Source organism: Megascapheus bottae, chromosome 4 (genome assembly GCF_031878675.1).
Source record: "Megascapheus bottae isolate mThoBot1 chromosome 4, mThoBot2.hap1, whole genome shotgun sequence".
Taxonomy (NCBI): domain Eukaryota; kingdom Metazoa; phylum Chordata; class Mammalia; order Rodentia; family Geomyidae; genus Megascapheus; species Megascapheus bottae.
In genome coordinates, this window is record NC_143512.1 from 13,432,905 (window position 1) to 13,451,380 (window position 18,476).

General features: G+C 51.6%; 1 long non-coding RNA gene across 1 annotated transcript in view; it reads right to left on the reverse strand.

Annotated features, from left to right (window-relative positions):
- The window catches only part of LOC150064042 (uncharacterized), a 32,455-nt gene extending 14,293 nt beyond the window's left edge, over positions 1-18,162 (reverse strand). The window contains exons 1-2 of the long non-coding RNA XR_016535109.1: positions 17,967-18,162; positions 15,455-15,586 (exon numbers count right to left, since the gene is read on the reverse strand). This is a non-coding gene — a long non-coding RNA (uncharacterized LOC150064042). The remainder of the gene's footprint in view (positions 1-15,454; positions 15,587-17,966) is intronic.
- Positions 18,163-18,476: the final 314 nt, after the last annotated feature.

An 18,476-nucleotide genomic window follows, 5' to 3' on the forward strand; every position in this document is an offset into this window, starting at 1 on the left:
GCTCTACCACTTGAGCCTCAGCACCACTTCCGGCTTTTTGCTATATGTGGCACCGAGGAATTGAACGCAGGTCTTCATGCATGCTAGGCAAGCACTTTAACCTCTAGGCCAAACTCCTGGCCCCTTACGGATTTTTTTCTATGTATATGGTACAGAGGAATTGAACCCAGGTCTTCGTGCATGCTAGGCAAGCACTCTACCACTAGGCCAAACTCCCAGCCCAGTGTTGGGATTTGAACTCAGGATCTTGCTTTTTGTTAAATATTTTGGAACTGGAGTTTCAGAAATTTCTAACTAGACTGACTTTGAATAGCAATCCTCAGATCTCAGCCTCCAGAGATTACAGGCCTGAGTCAACAATGAGCAGTTTACAGAACCCACACTTCGTGTGTGCGCATGCACTTGCACACACACACACACACACACACACAAATATGGGTGCCAGTAATGGGGGATGAACTCAAGGCCTGGTAATCTCTTTCAGTTTTCTTCTACCACATGAACCATCCTTCCAATCCCAGAGTCCACACTCACCTAACAGGGAAATCCACACCTGGCAGGTCCTATATAGTTCTGGCTGGCTGTCTCCCAGACTGTGTAGTGATGTACTTAGATCACACACCTCTGATCTCCAGGGACTCCCTTGAGGGACAAGCCACCCCTCAGGTCTTGTGAAGTGCACAGATGACAAGGCCATGCCAGACACACTGGACTACATACTCCACACATGGCTGGCTTCTCCTTCCTCTCTGCATCTGCATTCCCTCAAGGCCTAATGGTCTGAGAATTCCTGGGGTGGTGGGATCCTTTGGACAGAAGAAATCCAAGGGAATGTGAAACACTCCTAGAGTTCTCCCCAGGGAAATCTCAGGTCTTAAATTGGGAGACCTCTGAAGCTTGGCTACAGCCCCTTCCCTCACCAAATGACCAATACTAATAGAGAGATAGATGGATTCCAGAGATGTTCTCAATTATAGAGGGAGACATAAGCTCCCCCACCCCCAAATCGTCTCCAGGCCTTCACTGAGCCAGACAGGCACACGGGTCTAAACAGACGCCCACTCCCCTGTGCCAAACTTGAGTGGACTGGAAACAACCAGCACAGCATGCAGGGAGGGGGCCGTTCCAGGCTGGGTCCACAGGGAGGGGGGAGCCCCTCACAGACAAAGGCTGCCCCTCACAGACAAAGGCTGACCCCAGCCAGGCCGGCTGGCCAGCCAGCCCACTCCCTCCTGCTGCAGCAGGCAGCTTGGCAGGGCTGGGCGCCAGCTCCTCACTCCAAACCGAGTTCCCGCCGAGCGTGCTTAATGCAGCAGCAGTGACATTTCTGCCATCAGAGGCAAAAACAGGAACCCGGCCATTTTGACGAAGGACTCCCAGAACACTGACGGGAGAGGAGAGTCAGTTCCAATTCCTGCTTTCCAAAATGCTTACCCCTGACCTAGGGTCCCAAGTCACAGGGCCCCCAAACCAAGGGCGCCAGATACGGCAAGTGTTTCAGGATAACCAGGGATATTCTTGTATGGGTGGAGAAACTGAGGCCAGAGAGCTGACACTAGCCACATCTGGGGAGGGGGGTGAACCTCAGGAAAGATGCTTCAGGGAATGTCAGGATGCGCGCGCCAGGCTGAGGAGCCGGGGGGCTGACCCAGCGGGCCACACGCTCCATCTCAGGAATCTGCACACCTGGTCTCCGCGCAGGTGCGCCCTCAGGAGGGCGCTGTGGCCGCCTCCGACCGCCAAGCAGCGAGAGGGTTAAGCTTCCTCGCGGTACTTGCCGCAGTAAGTGGAAAGGAAAGAAGTGTCAACTCCGTTCTCACCACAGCGGGGCTGTCGGATGGCACCTCCCCCCGCCCCGCGCACCCCGCCCGGCCTGCTCCCCCCGCCTCCCCTCGGAACGCGCGCGCACACACCTCCCACCGCTTTGCCCAAATTATTTTCGATCCCGGGAGACTCCGGATGCCAGACGCGCTCGGCGGCGGTGGCGGCGGCCGCGCCTGATTCATTGCGCCAAAGCTGCAGATGCGACCTCCCGCCTGCGCCCCGTGCCCCGGCCCGCGCCGGGCTGCCCGCGCGCCGGCAGAGATGGGGAGTGTGTGGTTGGAGGGGGAGCAATTTGTAGGCGCTTTCCCCTCCCTACAAAAGGGGGACTCTGCCCCCCCCCAGGGCCAAGTCCCCTGTCTCCAGCTCCCCGGGCTGCGCTAATTAGCTTCCTCCGGGGGCGCCACGCGGCGTGAGGGGCGGCAATTTCCCGGCTGGGCTGCGGGGGAAGCGCTCCCGCCGCCTGGGAAGGTGAAATGGGAAACTCGATTCAAAGAGAGCTCCCCCCCACCCCTCCCGCCAAGCTCCGTAGAAAACGGGTTTGAAATTCCTTTTTTTTTCTTATTTATAGTGCACGGTCTCCATGACAACCGTGGAGGAGGTCACGGTAGCTGGGCCCCCGCGCGTCACCCCGCGCCTCGCCGGCTGCAGGCGCCCGGATTGCGGCCTCCCAGGCGCCGTGGCCCGCGTGGACTCAGCTCCGAGTTCTCCGCCCCCACTCCGCCTTGCCCGCGGCTCAGCCCCCCTTCCCCTCCCCCCCACATGACTGCGGAGCCCCAGCAGGGAAAATCGCACCTGGGCACCAGTGCGCTCAGCTCAGCTCTGTCCCCGGGCTCTGGCACGCGGGACTGCGCCATGAAGCACGTGCCCAGCCCCGAGATGGGACCACGTGTGGCGAGAATCCGCCGAGGGGTTCGGCGCATTTGCGGAGGCCTCGGGGGAATCGACCTATATTGGTGCACAACGCCAGAGCTCTTGACAAGATGAGCCCGCCAGTGGCCCAGTAGAGCGGCCATGGCTTCAGAGCCCAGCACCACCTCTGTGACGCGGGCCCAGCCACCACCTTTCTGCTCCTCAGCAAAATGGAATTGATATTGTACGAGTTAAATTGATTCGCTTAGGGCAACACACTGCTTAGAGAGTGGTTCTGAAAATCAAGGGTTGGGTTGTTTTTTTTCTCAGGCTGGGAGAGTCAAGGCCCCAAAGGCTTTGATCAGCCCCCCCCCCCCATCCCCTGGCACCTCAGCATAGGCGCACAGGAGGCAGGTGGGGGACCAAGTATGGTAGGGCAAGACCAGGGACTGGCAGAGAGAGGCGCGGCGGGCAGGCTGGGAATCTCCAGAGCTCACCACATCCGCACCCGGAACCCGGGAAACGGGGGCCCCCCGCGGCGCCCTTTCCCTGCCCCCTGCTCGGCACCGTGAGCAACAGGCCGGCAAGCCCTCCCTCGCAGGACAGGCCGCACCTGCCCCACCGGATGGCGGCCCCGGGCCCCCCCACCGCGCACACTTCCTCCCGGACCCCCAGCGCCCCGTCGAGCGGGCAGGGGGAGGGGACCGGGCCGCCCCCGCCCCGTCAGCTTCCCACAGTCTGAGCTGCCCGGAGCTGTGGAGGCAGGAAGTCTCAGAGCCGGGGCGTGGAGGCGGGGTGGGGGGCAGGAAGTTGGGGGTGACTCTCCCAGAGACCCCAGACGGGGGCCCCTGGCGTGGGAGCGGGTGGGCGGGCTCGTAGGGATTAGGAGCGCCCCCCTTCTCCACTGGAGCCTTAGGCCCAGGGGCTGGCAGGAGCGCGCGGCGGGGTGAGGGCGAAGGCCGCTACCTCCGGCGACCCCCAGCAGCGCGCACGAGGAGGGAGGGGCCGCCTTTGTCTAGTTTGTCGCCGAGGCAGCCCCCACCCCCTCCCCCCGCGCCCCGCTGGCCCGGCACTGCCCGGGTTTTCCATCCGGCCCGGCTAGGCTCGGCAGCTGTCAGGGGACCGAGCTGACCTTCGCGAGCAGGGAGTTTCAATTAGCCGCAGATCAGATAAGCGGGCGGGCCAGTCTCTCTGGGCACCGCGGGGGCGCAGCCCCGCCCCCGCCACGCCGCGCCAAACGCGCTCCAGATGGGAACAAAGATGAGGACGCAGCTCCACCTGCCTCCCCGGGGAGGGGAGAGGAGGCCACGCCGAGAGGCGCTTCCCACCCGAGGGAGGGTTGCACGCCCTCCCCAGCTGGCCTGGGATCCTGGGTCTGGCCAGGCCAGAGGTCTAGCCAAGAAGATCTTCGCAAGCTCATCTAGCCTTCTGCACTGACCTCATCCCCAGTTGGGTATCGTGTCCTCCCTTCCACTACCCCCGCCCGAACTTTTTTTTTTTTTTTTTTTTTTTTGCCATCTCTGATCTCATCCTGAGCTTCCCTGAGAGGCTGGGAGGAGGCAATGCCCAATTAAAAAAAAAAAAAAAAGCAACTGAGGCAGAGAGTGACAGGGACTTCTTGCTCCAGGTCACACCAAGCACACACAGCCTCAGGTTTATAGAGCCCCTACTAAGTGCCAGACGCTATTTAAACTATGAGGACATCAGAGAACAAATAGTCTTGTCCCAGCCTCACAGAACTTAAATTTTAGTTCAGGGAGGCAGACCATGACCAAGTAAACAAATAGTTGAACAAGCTCGCTGTGGAGTGTGAGGAGCCAAGAAGACATTAAAATAGGTCATGTGAGACTGACTTCAGGGTGGGGACATATTAGCTATTGTAGTCAGGGAAGGTCTCTTTGAGGAGGTGACATTTGAGCTGAAGCCTGAACAACCAGAAACAGCCAGTCAAGCAGAGGGTAGGGAGAGGTAGAGCAGGGAGAGGTAGGGCAAGCAGGGTAGGGGCACAGCCAGTAGGGGCTCAAAGAGTGCCAATACTGACCTATTGAAAGTAGGGAACGATTTTGTGGGCATTTCTTTGAGCCTAACGTATTGCAGACAGGGAGGGGTCAAAGTTTGTGCCCTCAAGAAGGCTGGGGGTGGAGACCCTGGAGTGACAATGTCTGACTTAAATGTTTAAGATAGGTTAAAGGAAATGCTAGGGTTTCAGCCGGCCAGGAGAAATTGTCTAGGAAGGACATCAGAAGGTGGAGGACAGGCTGTTTCCTGGCGTAGTGGAATATTCTGGCAGGTAAGGCAGAAGTACAATGAGGTAGAATAACTGAAAGAAGAGCCATAATAGAAGAGGGTGGGACCAAGGCTTGCATTAGAGAACATGGAGGAGCTGCTGAGAGGCTGAGGGGTGCTAGCTGAATGACCTCAGACAAATATCTTTTGCCTTCAGCATTTAGAAAGGAAGTTGGGCCTGGCGAGGTAGCTCATGCCTGTAATCCTAATTACTCAGGAGACTGAGATCTGAGAATTGTGGTTCAAAGCCAGTCCCAGCACTGAAGAACAAGAGACTCTTATCTCTAATAAATCTCTAGAAAAGGGGAAGCAGGGCTGTGGCTCAGGGGTAGGGAGATAGCCTTGAGCTGAAGAGCTCAGGGACAGTGCGCAGGCCCAGAGTTTAAGTCCCATGACCCACAAAAAAAAAAAAAAAAAAGGAAGTAGGGATGCTCATCAGATGGTCACTGTAAAGTTTAATTTTTTTTTCAGTTTAAACTTTTACATTTTTATTGATTTTTTTTTTAGTTCAGGTCTTGGGACTTGAACTCTGGGCCTGGATATTGTCCTTGAGCTTTCTTGTTCAAAGATAGTGCTCTATCTGATGAGTCACAACTCCAGTGCTGCCCCCCCTTTTTTAAGTGTGTGTGTGTGTGTGTGTGTGTGTGTGTGTGTGTGGTGAATTGGAGATAAAGTCATAGGACTTTTTTGCCTGGGCTGCCTTCAAACCACAATCTTCAGGTCTCGGCCTCTTGAGTAGTTAGGATTCTAGGCATGAGCCATTAGTGGCCCGTGTAAAGTTTCAATTTGATGTAGCATGTGAAGTAGTTAGCACAGACCCTGGTAAAAAAAAAAAAGAACATGCTTGTACATTTTGGCTATTATTGTGGGCGTTGTTGCTGCTCCACGCACCAGAACCTCCCCAGCATAAAGTCTGTCCCTACTTTCCTTTGACCTCTGGCCTTATTTTTGTGCTGAAGGAAAAACGTTCTTCTCTGAACATTTCCCATCTTTGGGAGGCGGCGTTCATTGAGAATGAATCCACCCAGTCTGCCGATGTAGCTCACTGAACAACCAGAACCTGACTCCCCATCCTGGCCTAATCCTGATTACCTTGCCATCCTTCTTCCCCCTCTCTGTCCAGTCAGCTGAGTATCTTAGGCAGGGCTAGTGAAGACAGAGAAAAGCAACCCCAAGTTCCACCCTCTCAGACAGATCCCTTGGCCACCACATTTCTGTTGTTGATGATGACATTTCGTCCTCTGGGAGCTCCTGGCAGGAGTAAGAGGAGGAGGGGCTCCTTTGAAATCATAGTTACTACAATTACAGTTGGCAGCCTGACGCTTATAGCTCAAGCCTGTAAGCCTAAGTACTTAGGAGGACCTCAGTTCGAAGCCAACCCAGGCAGAAAAGTCCCTGGGAGACCGAGACCCTTATCTCCAATTAACCACTCAAAAACCAGAAGTGGTACTGTGGCTTAAGTAGTAGAACACTAGCCTTGAGTGCAAATCAGCTCAGGGACAACACCCAGGACCTGATTTTAAACACCACAGCCAGCAACATCAATAACAAAAATTTACAGTTGCGGGTGGGGAGTTTGGCCTAGTGGTTAAAGTGCTTGCCTAGCATGCACGAAGACCCGGGTTCGATTCCTCGGTACCACATACATAGCAAAAAGCCGGAAGTGGTGCTGAGGCTCAAGTGGTAGAGCTCTAGCCTTGAGAAAGTCCAAGGACAGTGCTCAGGCCCTGAGCTCAAGCCCAGGACTGGCAAAAAAAAAAAAAAAAAATTACAGTTGCCTTTATCCAGGACCACCTAGTAAATCTTTGCTCCACATGTGTTCTTGAGTCCTTAGAACTGCTACAGTTACTTCATATATGAGCAAATACATAGAAGTTTCCAGAAGTGACCTAGTGACTGGCCTTGTTCAAAGTCACACCGTGATGACATTGAGAATTAAAACCAGGTCTGACTTAGGCCAGGACAGGAGAATTTAACCATTCTGCGGTATGTCTTATACACCATTAAATAGACAGATACTTCTGAAAGTCCTTCCAAGTGCCATGCAAATGGTTCAGCCCTTCCTTCTTCCATGTCCTAGTGTTCCTGAATCCTCAAGGTCAGAAGCTTTTTCTGAATCCTCAAGGGCCTAACCTAGAACCAGGCTCCCAGTAGATGCTGCTTGAATGTGGCATTTTCTCCACAATGAAGCTACGACCCCTGTCTTCGCCTCTATGCCTCCCCTTGGGTTCTGGGCCCTCATATTTGCCTATTTCAGAGCACCTCAGTGTGGTTGACTAGAAAAAGAAGGTTCTACTTTGCATACCATTTGCATCTGCTTTGCATTTGATTCATATAACCTCAAAATGCACTGAGGCCCTGACATCCTATACCTCTTGGCCTCCTCACCCACCCTCCTGCTGACCCAGAGAAGGTTTTTAGGGCTCAGCTACTTCTAGCATTGGAGGTAAATGATAAGGCTTACTGTCGTCACCTCTGCCTCTGTCCTTCCTTTCCCTCCATTCCTTTCTGGAGAGGCTAAGTAGAGTGGGCCGGGCAGAAACCAGCCAGCAAAAGCCAGTGTTCACACCGGGGATGATGTTCACACACACACACACACACACACACACACACAAATGTAGCAGGAAATATAGGGTCTTCCAACCCACAATCATTGGTAAGAAGAAAAAGAGGCACTGCTGCTGCTGGGAGAATGGCAGGTCTGCTGGACCTACCCAGGACAGGCAGCCTCTCACCTTCCTGACAGACCTACACACCTACCCATCGGCCAGCCCCAGCTCGGGGAAGGGGCTGGCAGGGAGAACTAGAAAGCCAATAGTAAGATCTTAGCAAGGTCCGGAAAGAAAGAAACTGGACAAGAGGAATAACAAAGAGGGGGAATGTGGATGAAGTCAAGTGGGAAAAGTAGTTGGCTGGTACGGATAGAAATAGAACAATGCGAGGCCAGGGTTTGGCCTAGTGGTAGAGTGCTTGCCTAGCATACATGAAGTCGTAGATTCAATTCCTTGGTACCACATACATAGAAAAAGCTGGAAGTAGTGCTGTGGCTCAAGTGGTAGAGCTCTAGGCCTTGAGAAAGCCCAAGGACACTAATCAGACTCTGAGTTCAAGCCTTGGGACTGGCAAAAATAAATAAATAAAATAGAACAATGAGTGCTGGGAATGTGGCTAAGTGGTAGAGTGTTTGCTTAGCATGCATGAAGTCCTGGGTTCAATTCTTCAGTACCATATACACAGAAAAAGCCGGAAGTGGTTCTGTGGCTCAAGGGGTGTAGTGCTAGGCTTCAGGCTCTGAGTTCAAGCCCCAGGATTAGCAAAACCAAATATACAAATAAACAAAGAGCCAGGACCATAGCCTAGTGGTAAGAGTGCTTAGCTAGCATGCATGAAGCCCTGGGTTCGATTCCCTGGTACCATATACTAAGAAAAAGCTGGATGTGGCCATGTAGTTCAAGTGGTAGAGCATTAGCCTAGAGCAAAAAGTGGCCAAGGACAGCGCCTAGTCCATGAGTTCAAGCCCTAGGACTGGCAAAAGAAAAGAAAAGAAAAGAAAGAAATAGCGGGCTGGGAATGTGGCTTAATGGTAGAGTACTTACCTAGCATACATGAAGCCCAGGGTTCAATCCCTCAATACCACATAAACAGAAAAATCTAGAAGTCGTGCCATGACTCAATTGGTAGCCTTGAGTAAAAGAAGTTCAGGGACAGTGCCCAGGCCCAGAGTTCAAGCCCCGGGACTTCAGAGAACAAACAAAGAAAAAAGAAAGAAGCAGGGAAGGAAAAGAAGGGAGGGGGGGAGGGAAAAAGGGATGGAAGGAAAGAAAAAAATAGAAGAATGAAATTGCTTTAAGAAGAGAGAGTACGTGAATTAATGTACCTTCTATCTGGCAAATATAATGTAACCCTTCTATTAATTACAATAAAAAATATATGAAAAAAATAAATACATAGGAATATCCAAAAAAAAAAAGAAGAAGAGAGAGTAGGATAAGAGAGTGATTGAATTATTGAGGGGATACATTGTAGAAATGTTACAAATGAAACTACCCTTTGATCTGGCTGGTGAAGCATGGTGACTCATAACTATAATCCTAGCTACTCAGGAGGCTGAGCTCTGAGGCTCTCCATCTGAAGCCAGCCAGGGCAAAAGACTTGGGGTAGAAAAGTCCCTTTGAGATTCTGATCTCCAATTAACCACTCAAAAAGAAGTGGTGCTGTGGCTCAAGTGATAGAGGGATACCCTTGAGCACAGAGGCTCAGGGACAGCACCTAAGCTCTGAGTTCAAGCTCCAGCACTGGCAAAAAAAAAAAAAAAAAAAAAAAAAAAAAAAAACAAGCACCTGACCTGGTGGGTCTGACTGACCCTGACCGTGAGTTGTAAGCAAATGAGGAGTGGAGTTGGTATAGGTAACTTAAAACCACTCCTCCCTTTTTTTCCTGACTCCAAGCTGGTTTGTTGTTGTGGATGTGTTTTTACTGGGGCTTTGGATTTTGTTTTTGTTTTGAGGAAGTTGGATTTTTTAAATTGAATTATAGGGGCCGGGAGTTTGGCCTAGTGGTAGAGTGCTTGCCTAGCATGCAGAAAGACCTGGGTTCAATTCCTTGGTACCACATACATAGAAAAAAGTCAGAAGTGGTGCTGAGGCTCAAGTGGTAGAGCTCTAGCCTTGAGAAAGTCCAAGGACAGTGCTCAGGCCCTGAGCTCAAGCCCAGGACTGGCAAAAAAAAGAGAGAGAGAGAGAAAGAGAGAGAGCGAGAGATTAAATTGAACTATAGTGGACCTCATGCTTTCTAGGCAGGTGCTCTACCAATTGAGCCATATCTCCAGTCCTCCAGATTCAGTTTTCTAGCTTTGAGGTACCGATAGGTGCCTGAGAAAAATGTGAAGGGTTAGACTCACTTGGGTCTCTTAAGTGAATGGGAGGCAAAATGTGATACCTATTGAATGGCTGGCGCTATGTGATGGACCCTGAGGGTAACAGAGAATACCAAGCATCTGGCAGGAATCCTCAGGCCTACAGATAAACACTAATCCTGGAGCCTTCCTGGAGAAGGCAACATGGCGCCAAGTGATATGAGGAGAAAGTAGTAGGATATGTATCTGGAGTTGGGGACTTCTCCTAGGTGACTAAGACAACAGGAGAGAAGCCACCAGCAAGAGCTGGGCTCTGGTAACCCTCATCTGTAACCCTAACTACTCGGAAGGCTGAGATATGAAGATCCCGGTTCAAAGCCAGCCTTGGCAGAATTAGTCTATGAGACTCTTAACTCCAATTAATTAGCAAAAAAAAAAAAAAAAAAAAAAAAAAAGCCACAAAAGTCTTGAGCAGAAAAGCTAGGGGACAGGTCTTGAATTCAGCCCTAAAGGCATACTACTAAGTTTCTGACTCTTGAAATAACTACTTTGATTCATTTATTTAATGAGGGTCTCCTATTTGCCCAACTTTTTTTTTCTTTTTTCTTCTTCTTTTTTTTTTGTGGGTCATGGGGCATTGTCCCTGAGCTCTTCAGCTCAAGGCTACCACCGTACCCCTGAGCCACAGCACCACTTCTGGTTAATTGGAGATAAGAGTCTCACAGTCTTTAGTGCCTAGGCTGGCTTTGAACCTTGACCCTCAGATCTTAGCCTCCCGAGTTGCTAGGATTACAGGCATGAGCCACCACACCCAGCTTGCCCAACATTTTTTAAGGTACAGGAGCTTCCAGCAGTAAATCATAGACAAGGTCTGTGACAAGAGTTTCCAGTCTAGAGTAGGAGAGTAAATATAAGCTATAAATATATAAACGAAACAGAGAGAGCAAGGGAAGGGGTGACATTGTCCAAAAGGAAATGTACTCATTGTCTGACATGTCACTCTAATCCCTCTGTGATAGCACCAGTATAATAATAATTTTTAAGGAGAAAAACAAATATGTGTGTGTGTGTGTGTGTGTGTGTGTGTGTATGTTTTACCTTATAACAAATGTTGTGAAAGTATAACCAGGATGATGTCACATGGTGACAAACTAGAGTAGGGAGGGATGACAGTGATTTTTTTTTTGAATAAAGTGTCTCTGAGGTACTACTGAACATAGACCTGAAGAGCTAATCATGCCAAGAGGTAGAAAACAGCCAGTGCAAAGGCCCTGAGACAGGAAAAGCTTACTACTGGGGAGGCTGTAATAGATGGAAGGAGGACAGAGCACAGGAACTAGTGATTTACAAATCTTTGCACAGTCTGACTTGAATTTCCAGAGGCTATAGAAAAGCACTGGAGGTTTTCAATCCATTTATTGATTTATACAGTAACTGCTCAATAAAGGCTTACTGCAATCATTATGAATGTGATCAAGAAGAATAGCAATTTGTCCAAGACCAAGAGTCCTCATCTTCCCACAGTCCCCTTCCTCTTCTGGCAGGCCTTCCTCTTCCTCTAAAGAGCCATGTGACATAGTCCCTAGCTGGTGGGAAGGAGGTAGAGATGCTTCCCTTCCCTCCCTTCTGCTTCCCTCCGGCCATTTCCTGTGCTGCTGGCGCCTGCGCCCCAATTAGCCAGCGAGTCTGACGGCCTTGGCTCTAAATGACAGACACCTCCTGTCACCCCCTGATGGGTGAGGAGATTAACTCAGAGCTTTGCTGGCTGGAAGGGAGGATTGGGAAGGGAAAAAGGAAGGAATGACTGGACCCCCTCCCCTCAAAAGAGGATGCAGGAGTCTCGGCCCTCAAAGAAGGCCTCTGGCAGGCTAAGGGGGGGCCACCCCACTCTCCTGATTGGTTACCCCAACTTCCACCTCCAGCTTGTCTGAAGATAGGGACCTTGGTTTGAGGTATTTCCCTGCTGAGCCTTCTGCTGTGGTTGCAGGGTGGGTACCCACTAGTTATCTATGGGCTGACTGTGTGAAGTACTTTTCATGTAGCCTCAACTCTGGGCTCAGTAGCCCTTCTTCTACAGAATTCTTTGTTTTGGTTTTGGCTGCTGTTTGTTTGAGGCAGGGGTCTCCCTATATAGCCCAGGCTGGCCTTGCCTCCTGTGCTTGAGAGTCTGGAGTAACCTGGGCGACATGGGGAGATCCTTCTTTAAAAGGAGTTTAGCCGGGTGTGGTGGCTCACGCCTGTAAGCCTAGCTACTCAGGAGGCTGAGATCTGAAGACTGTGGTTCAAAGCCAGCCTGGACAGGAAAGATCATGAGACTCTGTGTGTGTGTGTGTGTGTGTGTGTGTGTGTGTGTGTGTGTGTGTGTGTGTGTGTGTTCATGGTGCTTGAACTCAGGGCCTGGGTACTGTCCCTGAACTCTTCTGTTCAAGGCTAATGCTCGAACTGCTCTACCACTTTGAGCCATAGCACCACTTTCAGCTTTTTTTTTTTTGCCAGTCCTGGGCTTGAGCTCAGGGCCTGAGCACTGTCCTTGGACTTTCTCAAGGCTAGAGCTCTACCACTTGAGCCTCAGCACCACTTCTGGCTTTTTTCTATGTATGTGGTACCGAGGAATCGAATCCAGGTCTTCCTGCATGCTAGGCAAGCACTCTACCACTAGGCCAAACTCCCGGCCCAACTTGTTTTTTTTTTTTTCTTTCTTTCTCTGGTTGTTAATTGGAGATAAGAATCTCAAAGAGTTTCCTGCCCAGGCTTGCTTTGAACCACTATCCTCAGATCTCAGTCTCCGGAGTAGCTAGGATTACAGGTATGAGCCACTAGCACCCAGCCTATGAGACTTTTATCTCCAATTAACTACCCAAAATGCCAGAAGTGGACCTCCGGCTCAAGTGGAAGAGTTCTAGCCATGAGCAAAAAACACTCAAAGACAATATCCAGACCCTGAGTTCAAGTCCCATGACCATTAAATAAATAAATAACAGGCCACCTGGATTTCTGGGCTCAAAGAATCATCTGTCTTACCTCTTGAATCACTGAGTCCACAGGCCCACATTATATAATTTTATTTACTTATTTGAGGAACTAGAGTTTGAACTTAGAGCTTCATGCTTGATAGGCAGATGTTGTACCACTTAAGCAAAGTCCTCAAACCTTTTTGTTTTATTCAGTTTTCAAATAGGGTACCAAGATTTTGTTCTGGTTAGGAACCCATTTACCCCTTCTATGGTGTAGGGACTGACAAATGCATGCTTCCACAAGCTGCTTTGATGCTTTGATTATGAACTTTCCTTGCCTGAGCTGGCCTCAAACTGCTTTTCCTGATTGCATGAGCATGTACATGTGAGTGAGTGTTTGTGTGTGTGTGTGTGTGTGTGTGTGTGTGTGTGTGTGTGTGTGTGTCCTGAGTCTTGAACTCAGGGCCTGGGCATTGTCCCTGATCTTTTGTGTTCAAAGCTAGTACTATAGTTGAGCTCTAGCTCTACCACTTACTTCACTATTTGAACTTCAGGTCTATTGCCAGCCTTTTGCTGGTTAATAGGAGGTAAGAATCTCATGAAATTTTTCCTGCCAACCATCTCAGATTTCAGCCTCCTGAGTACGTAGGATTATAGGCATGAACCACCAACTCCTGGATTTTCCTGACTAACTTTAGTCATCTGAGTGGCTGAGATAACACGTGTGCATTGCTATATCCACTGTAACAATACCACTATAAAGAACAAAAATCTCAGCGTTCAAGAGGCTGAGACATGAAGATAACAGGTTTTGTTTATTGGGGTTTTTTTTGTTTGCTTGTTTTGCTTATTGCCAGTCCTGGGGCTTGATCTCAGGGCCTGAGTGCTGTCCTTGAACTTTCTCAAGGCTAGAGCTCTACCACTTGAGCCACATTTCCTGCTTGTTGTATGTATATGTGATACTGAGGAATTGAACCCGGGTCTTTGTGCATGCTAGGCAAGTACTCTACCACTAGGCCAAACTCCTGGCCAAGATCACAGGTTTTAAACCCGCCTGGGTGATACAAGGAACATCTCCACTCCTCCCTCTCCTTCCCTCCGTCTCCCTCTTTTTCATACATATATAGGTATGTGTATATATGTGTGTATACATTTACATAAATGAATATGAAACTGAGAAGGACTAGTTCAAAGACCTCACACAGATGGGCTAGTTTGAACTGTGGATGCCCCATACCCTCACCAAGCTTCTGACTGCTCTACTTCAGAAGGGGACTGGGCGCTTGGCATTTAGGATCTTCCAATCCACTTTGGGACTGTGGCATGTAAATCTGGAAAGGGACATGAACAGAAAGCCGTGTAGCCTAGCACTGAGCAAGCCAGGACACCAAGCATAGATCAGCAGTCCCAGGCAGCTCTTGAGAGTGGGGAGAGGGCAGTGAGCCTCCTGGAGGAAAAGCAATGAGCTGAGCCTCTACACACAAGACTGGCTGGTCAGGCAAGGGCAAGAGGAGGCATTCCATTTCTAAGCAAAAGAGTATCATATGGACATAGGCTAAAGTCAGACATAGGTAAAGCCTGAACTATCCAGGAAGAATTTCAGGCTGGTCTGGGAATGTGGCTTAATTATAGAGTGCTTGCCTAGCATTCATGAAGCCTTGGGTTCAATTCCTTCTAGTTCAAGTCCCAGGAGGAATGGCAAAAAAAAAAAAAAAAAAGAAAGAAAGAAAGAAAAGAAAATCTCAGGCTGCAAATGTGAGAAATGCGACACATACTGGCTTATTCTGAGTCTTGTCTACAAGATAGTTTGGCTTTGAATACAAGGAGATCACTTTCTCAGATTTTTTTTTTTCTTTCTGCCTTGCTGAAGATGAAACCTGGGGCCTTATGCATGCTAAGCAAGCATGCAAGCATTCCACCACTGACTTACATCACTAGCTCAGATCAGTGTCCTTTGGTGGCTTCACAGGTGGTGACTCCAAATTCTTCCAGTACTAGATCAGAAGACCCCCATCAAAGCCTTGGGATTCATCTGATTAGCAAAGCCCTAGTCACATCTCCATCTCTAAACCAATCACTAGGAAGGAGTAGTCTGCTGATTGGCTAGTTCTCCTCTCTCCCACCAACCAGGAATAAGAGGAGTCTGTCTAGAGCCCTAAGGCTGCTGAAGATGGAGCCCCCGTCAATACCAGGATATCCCTGGCTCCTGGGCCCTGAATGCAGCCAGGGGCAACATGGGACTCCTATTTTCTCCTCACTTCTCACAGTCTCCATCTAGGCAGATACCACCACCAGACCAGCTCCAGCTCTGGCTAGATAATCTAGGATGAAGAGGTCTTGAAACTTTCTCTTCCAAGCTAGTTCTGATGTCCCTGGATATCTGCCTGATCTTTCCATGCCTGACTTTCAGCTTTTTCTCAAGTTTCTGCCATCATCACAAACTTGATGATGTAAAAAATCTTCTTTACCTGGTTTCAACAAAGTTACTGGCTCTTGTTGAAGCCAGAGAAGGCCCTAGTGCCAGAAAGAAATGCCACACAAAGAAGGGTTCCACCCCTTAGCCAGGACTAGCTATGGTTGTCAGTCTCAAGAAGCAAGAAGATGGCAACCAAGCTTCCAGATTAGTGTGGAAGCTTCCATTGGCCCATGCAGAGTTAATGACCTGGAGATAATGAACTTGGCTCACCAGGAATGAGGAAGCAGTGGCCTTTTTTCAATTGCTCCCAGTTTGAAGCATAGACTCAGAAGACATGCTGACAGATTTGAATTCTGCCTTAGGTGGCCTTGGGCTAGCCCTCTCCAGCCTTGTTTTTCTCATCTGTAAAATGGAAAGATATAGTCAGAGATGGCCTGACCTCAGAGGGTAGTGACTCCCATAACATAGTGCACACCAGGTGTGGGCCACACTTCTGGCACCGTAATGTCTCTTCCCTAAAGGGACAGCTTTTGCTGCTACTTATTCTAGTCAGACTGAGACTGGACCTTAGCCTGAAGCTCAAGGCAGCCCCTTCTAGACCTCAGTTTCTCCGTTTGTCCTTCCAGCCCTCTCTGCTCTTCCAGTGGGTGACTTAGATGATCTCATTGAGGGGAAGACCCCTCCCACATGGGTCAGTCCATGGGGGGTGGGGGTGGGAATGCAGCAGTGCCCAACCAACGTTTTCACCAGGCTGGGCAGGCAGCGCCAGGCAGGCGGGAGCTGGTCAGGTTTTTAATTGAACACGATGCAAATGAAATGTAAATACCATGCAAATAAGCTCTTGCCAGGAGGCCTAGGGCTGGGAGCAGAGGGAGCAGGGAGGGGGCTGCTGAGTAGGGTTCTCTTCTGGGGGGCGGGATTCTCCTGTGGCTGTCCACCACCCACCCCCTGGTGTTGCCACCCAGCCTTGATATTCTGTTGGGGGAACTGAGGCACTTCATCCCCTCCCCTGTTATTTCTCTCCCCCTGTAGCTTCCCTAACCCTGCAGCTCTTGGTGACTGACAGTGGGGTGCTCAAGGAGAACAAGAGATCCCCACGGATGGAGTGAAGCTGACACTGTCACACAGACTCACACGTAAACACAGAAGGACAAACAGAGGCACATTCTCTCCCAAACCTCTTTCAACACTGAAATCCACACACCAGCAGCCAGTCATACAGAAATATGCCCCAGTGCACATACAGTACACCATCACAGGTGTGTACACACACACACACACACACACACACACACACACACACACACTCCGCCCTGTTCTCAGGACTGCAGACCCTGCAGGAAAGTCCCTCTGTTAGTTGGAGGTCAGAGAATGTGGGAGTTGAGGGGGTAGGACAGGCACGCAGTGTGGGCACAGCCTGGTAGCCTACACAAGGCCAGTCGGGCCACAGGGGGTGGAGGGATCTTCGGGGTGGCCTGGGCCCTTGGCCCAGCCCCCACTCCAAGACATGGCCATAGCCCATGGCTCCCAGCCATTAACCATCCCAGGTGTTGGTCCATCCCCAAGTCCTCCCAGTACTCAGAGCCAGCCACTTGAGGGTCATCCCACCAAGGTGTAGGTGGTGAGGTGTAGGGGAGCGGGGGAAAGACTGAGCAGTCTGGACAAAGCTCCCTTCCACCCTCCATGTCTGAGGGTGGTCTCTTCCCCCTCTGAAGTGACTCACGCCCTACATTTAACTCTCATTAGCGCCTCGCCTCTGAGCCCAGCTGGAGGGACAACTGCCAGCCAACCTCCCCTAGCAGTCAAGAGAGCTCTGGGTGGGCCAGCCTAGCCTCAGTTTCCCCCCTAGGGGTCTGGCCCGGGGACAGGGGCTGCGTGGGAGAGCCGCGCTCCAGTTCCCTTGGCTTTAAGGCAGGAGGATTGGGTGTGGCCTCTTCCAGCAACCGCCCTCCCCAGCCCCCCCTCCGGATGCCCGGCGGCCCCGACTGGGGCGCAGGGGTCGGGAAGGGTGCGGGAGGGGGGTGGGGGGAGGCCGATGGCGCAGATCCTGGGCAGCCGAGGTGGCCGACCATCCCATTGCCAGGGGTGTCAGGGCACGTCCATCAATTCCAGTGCGAAAGCCGGGGCGGGGTGGATGAAAAGGGGGCCCCGGGCGGCAGCGACGTGGCCTGGGATCCATGGCCGTCCCGGGCCTCCTTCCTTCCCCCACTTTCCAGTTGGGAATGCTGCTTTGTGTGTCGCTCCCCGAGTGCCGGGCACGGAGCACAGCCCCGACCACCCCGGGAGGCCTCCCTCCCTCCCTCCCCTCCCCTCCGGCTCTGTGGGAAGCAGGCAGCTGGGGCGGGGGTGGCCGCGGGAGCGTCTTGCCCGTGTGATCGTGCCGAACGGGGAACTTGGGGCCATGTGGGAAAGACATTAGTGCCGGCCGCTCTGCCAGCCAGGAATGCACCCCCCCCCCCCCCCGCTCCGCAGCCGCCGCCTGCCTGGCCCAGAAACGGTGACTCACCCGCTCCGTGTCCCCACCCCCTCGTCCTGCACCCTCCACTGCCCACCGCAGGCCTGGCCCGGACGCCCGGCCTCCCGCCTTATCGCCTGCTGGCCCTGCTTTCTACCTTGCCCATCCTCCACTCACTCCCCCGGCGCCCTAGAATCCCCCGCATGGCACCTCGGGGAGTCCTCAGACAGGCGACACGCGCCTCCCCCTCCACACAAGCCCGTCTTCTCGGGGCTCGCTCTGATGGGAACACTCCTTGGAAACCTAGCTGGGGGGCGGCGAACCCACCTGGGCGGTCCTCACACCCAGCGCAGATCCTGGAGCCGGGAGCAGGTGCAGAAAAACAACAGCAGCCATGGGGGACTGGACACCGGTGGCTCACGCCTGTAATCCCACCTACTCAGGAGACTGAGCTCTCAGGGTGGTGGTTCAAAGCCAGCCTGGGCAGGAGAGTCACAGGACCCAAGCCCTGAGTTGAAGCCCCACTGACTGACAAAAAACAACAGCATGGGTGAACGTTCTACAGGCTGGAGCTCTGTTGACTTTAAGGCCCTCCTCTGAATAATAATGCACTATTACCCATGGCACAGGGCATGTGGCCTCAGGGTTCTCTCCAACCCCCCCACCCCCATGCTAGCCTTGCTGTTTTCATCCTGCAGGATGGGGTGACAGTCCCTGTGCCAGCCAGGAAGCCTCTGCAGAAATGGAGGCCTGTTATCCTCAGCTTGGAGCCTGCAGTTGAGAGGGACTCAATCCTGGCGATATCACTAATAATCATAGCTGCTGAATGGACACCTA